A 5025-nucleotide genomic window follows, 5' to 3' on the forward strand; every position below is an offset into this window, starting at 1 on the left:
ATTTCATTTTTGTTTTTACTTTTCGATTATATAACTAATATACACACACATATCCATAATAGTTTCACATGGCTGTAATATATTATAATGAAAATAATTAAAAAAAATATACTTTTATAATTATTCATATCTGAATGCAATATTACTATAACTTCTCCCAAGTTGCCTTTGGCTGAGTATGCTGATATTGCTAAAATATTTTAAACAGTTATACCACAGGTACTGTAAGTTTGGGAAACACTGACCTAGACCATCTTGGAATCTATAGTATCTCTTGCTCCTCTGCTTCGCTCTGGACAAATTGAAAGAATTACCAATATATGTCTGGAGGAACAAAAACTATTACCTGTGCTACAGCTGTTCTCGAGTAAAAGACTGCCACAGACATGAATCACCAGATCCAATGAGGGGGCTCCCTTTTATACTGGAAGAGATAAATTTAAGATTACTTCTAGAATCTGTCATTATAATGTTCAAACCTGAACTAATTTGGCTACCTCACTCTCTACCTAAAATATGGGAGACTGTTTCCTCCATTCAACTACAATATCAGTAATAATCAACATCTTAGTATCCATACCAGAGTAGTGCCATAGTATAAGAATCAAAGATGGTCACGAGGAAGATTATTTGAAGAAAGCAGCATCACACCACATATTGAGAATCAAGAGTTACATGGATAAGCAGAATCTATAAGCAGGAGATGCTGAAAAAAAAAAAGCCCTGAAGAGCATATAAATAAAGATGATCAGCAATCCCACAAGCAGTACAAAGCACAGGCAAGGTGACCGAAAAGTAAAAACTAATTAAGAAAACTAGATGATAAACTTCAAGAAAAACATTTAGAATTCTAATAAATGTGGTAATTAAAAAGAAGAATAAGTTTGATGAGTGCTGATGATAGAGAGATAAAAGAGGCAGACAAAATCGTAAAGTTACTGCATCATCATTTTGCAAGGGTGTAACCCCATCCAAATGGAGATATTGTAGTGCAAGATACATTTGGAGAACATAGGTAAATGGAGATTCTTCCAATATTATAGTGTCTTATTGCAAATACAGCCATGAGATCAGATGGGATATCACCCATGTATTTTATAAAAATGTGCAAGAGAATGAGCAGCTTCTCAGGCTGTGCTGTTTAACTAAAGCTTCAGTTCTGGGAGGGTGGCTGGGCAATTTAGTTCCATTTCATAAAGAAAGCTCCAAGACAGAATTCAGGACTTGGACAGGAATACGATTCTCTATAAAGGACAGTTTGGCTTCGATAGATAGATTTGTATTAGTAATTTGCTCACTTTTTTTTTTGTAATGAAGTGATAATTCACTTAAAGGAAATTACTATACACAGAAATATTGCTGATTAATTTAATAAATGGAACCTATGAAAACCGAGGCAAAAGGATAGATACGAAGCTGATTTGGCTAAGAGGGTAGCTGATGGATAGATGAAAGATCATCATATGGGGGGGGTAAGCCTAGGAGAAGGCAGACACCTAATAGCATATCACAAGTCTCAGTACTTGGTCCACTGTTTAATTTGTATATTAATGATACAAGAAATGATTTAAGAGATAAGCTGTGCACTGTATTCATGGAACTCAACAGCAGGAAATTGATAAGGCCAGGGAGTTGAAGTTTAGAGATATTGCAAAGGTGGCACCAAAACAGTACACGAGATTACTTCAGTGGTGAGGTGCACCCCAACAAACAAGGGTGGGGAAGTTATTCTCCTTTATAAAGCTTTAATAAGGCTACCTTTTAGTACTGTGCAATCTGCTTGCATGGTTTTCATAGGATAAGAAAGAAAGAGGTAAAGAAAAGCCAGAAGCAAGTGACCATTATCATGGCAGGTTTATGAGCAATGTAGCCTCCATCAATGAGTCACTCAGTCCCTGGTAATTAAATCAAAAGAATTCAAGATAGGCACCAACAGCATAAAAAGTATCAAAGAAAAATAACTGAAACTGGCAGAAGAAATTCAAGAAGTACCACATTGAAACAAAAGATAAAAACAGGGACAAAATTCTTCTGCATTTAACAAGCATTTATAAGACAGCCAAATATGAAGAATAATTAATGAAATAAATAAAAAAATAAGACTCAAAACAAAACTATCGGGAAGATTATTCTAAACAACTGGAATATGACTTTCAAGAAACACAAAAACAAGAATGTCGAATGATCCGAAATCAAAGAAGAGATATTTGTGAATATATAAATATACCAAAGAAGAAAGAAAATATCATAGATATTTGTACAATTACTACTTCCTCTTTGTACAATTACAATTGTACAAAGAGGAAGTAGAAATAAAAATGTCTGAAATACAGACATTTTTATAGAAATTGAAATAAATAATTTTTTTTTTTTTTTTTTTTCTGCCAAAGAGCTCACACACTATACTGGCAACACACCATCACACACAAAAAACTCAGCCCACTTCAAAGCCAGCATAGAAAACCTTACACTCCAACATACTGACATAATGGTCAGCTTCGACGTCTCTTCCTTATTCACAAATGTCCCACTCAAGGAAACTTTAGAGCTTATCCAAGCTAAATTTTCCCCCGATATCTCAGCCCTATTTCAGTTCACAATGAACTCAGGCTATTTCGTTTGGCAGGGAAAATTCTACAAACAAATAGAGGGGACAGCCATGGGCTCACCACTCTCACCACCCTTGGCCAATTTCTTTATGGAGACCTTTGAGGAAAAAGCCTTAGCCTCTGCCCCACAAAAACCAACCATATGGCTTCGCTATGTTGATGATGTGTTCGCTATTTGGCCACATGGCTCTGAAACACTCCTCTCCTTCCTTACACACTTAAACAACCAACACGCCAGAATCAAGTTCACCCTGTAAAAAGAGGAAAACAACTGCCTCCCTTTCCTAGACACACTAGTCACCCGCCAACCTGATGGAACTTTGGTTTTCTCAGTTTACAGAAAACCCACCCATACAGGCAGATACATCCACCAACAATCCCCCCCCCCCCCACAACAATATGGAGTGGTAAAAACACTACACAACAGGGCTAAACTAATCTGTTCTAACGACATAGCCCTTAACACTGAACTAAATCACATCCTCAACACTTTCTCAGCCAATGGCTACCCCCCCCCAAAAAAAAAATATTAAAACCTACAAACCACAGCCCCTCCACAAAAAAGATTACTCTAAATCCATCACCATTCCCTACATCCGAGGCACCTCAGAAAATATTACCAAAATTCTAAAAAAACATGACCTCACCTCCTGTTACAGGCCTTACAGAAAATTGGCATCCCTTATCTGCTCTACCAAAGACCAACCACTTCCCCTAGACCTACCTGGTGTATACCAGGTCCCTTGCAGTTGTAAACTGTTGTACTTTGGCCAAACAGGCAGGACAGCGAATATCAGAATTTCTGAACACAAGGACTACATCCGGTTTTACAAGTATAGCCATTCTGGTCTTGCAGACCATGCTCTGGATACTCGCCACAGAATACGGTGGAAGAAAGCAACAATATTACACCGGAGCAAATATAAATTCGAAAGATTATTTATGGAATCAGCCTCTGCCCTAAGAAACTCTCCAAACTTCAACAAATTTGGTTGTATGAGACTGCCCTAAATTTGGGAGGCATACATCAGCAGACCTTCAGCTCAACGGCCAAGAACGCCTACTTAGCCCTCCAGAGGGCACCACCAGGACTTCTAGGAGAACGATAGCTTCAAATCTTCATTCTTAGTTACTGTATTGTTATTGCCTTGTGTGCACCTGCCTTTTTGCAAGTTCCTTTAGAAAATGGCAATGTGACATTGCCGAAATATCGGAAATATCTATTAAAATATTATTTAATATATATTCGGATCTACGTTGTTTCAATTCCCTAAGTTATTTAGAAATGCATAACCAACGTATAAGCCTGTCTATGAGAAATAATATAACAATAATAATTTATCAGCGCAGTTAGCCAAGTGATTACGCACTCTGCAACCATATGCCTGGGTGTCCTGCGTTCGATTCTCGTCGCTGACGTGAGGAGCTAAGGATCTTTCTCAGACATAGCCAAGTTAGCTGGTCTTGGGTGCGGACTGCAGGGTTTTTCTCCACAGTTTATATGGGGTTTTTCTTTCTGCAAAGCAGGCAAACCGGTCTTAAGAACACAACACCTTAGAGACAATTACCCATGGTTGAGCGTAGGGGGGTAACGACCCCAACTCATAGCAAGTTATGAAACCCAGAAATGGGAGGCCAAGGCCCTACATGAAGCTGTAGTGCCAGAGAAGAATATAATAATTTAATAGAAACAGTCATCTCAAAATTGAGGCAGGAAATCATATGGAACTGATGAACTTTATAATGAAATGCTAAAATATGGAGGTAAAAAAATACTGAAAATTGAGAAAAACAGATTCCCACTAAATGTAGAATGAATTATATCAATATTTAAAAAGGTAACAAAATCTGAACCCAAAAACTATCAAGGAATAAACTCACTGTGCACCACCCTGAAAGTAAATATAAGAATTATCGAAGAATTAAAATCAAGACTAAATTATAATGAACAACAAGGATTCCATAAGGGAAGATCATGTACTGATGCAACATTTGTTATAGAGCATTATATCCCATTATTTATTATCTAAATAAAAATTTTTTCCTGTTATATATACCAATATTTATCTGTTTCAGAAGTTTGACAGAATCAGATTATTGGATGCCCTAAGAAGTACTAGCCCTTAAGAAAGATGCCACTGATAATCATAGAAATTATCAGATTGTACTTTCCAACCACAGACCCCTCGACACTTCTGTGCATAACAGAAGGAGGCAAATGTCTCATTTACATGTAAAATTTGGAAAATTTTTCATGTAAAGTATGTGATATCGTGTGTTGGTGATGAATTCATACATTGCCTTATTTCTTCTCTCAACATGAATTGACTCTTCTTGGCACAGTGCCAGCCAGGTTTTTTGCATCTGTGGTCGGACAGTGTATATATATATATATATATATATATATATATATATA

This window comes from Typopeltis vanoorti, chromosome 7 (assembly GCF_054136105.1).
Source record: "Typopeltis vanoorti isolate ZY-2024b chromosome 7, IOZ_Tvanoo_1.0, whole genome shotgun sequence".
Lineage (NCBI taxonomy): Eukaryota > Metazoa > Arthropoda > Arachnida > Uropygi > Thelyphonidae > Typopeltis > Typopeltis vanoorti.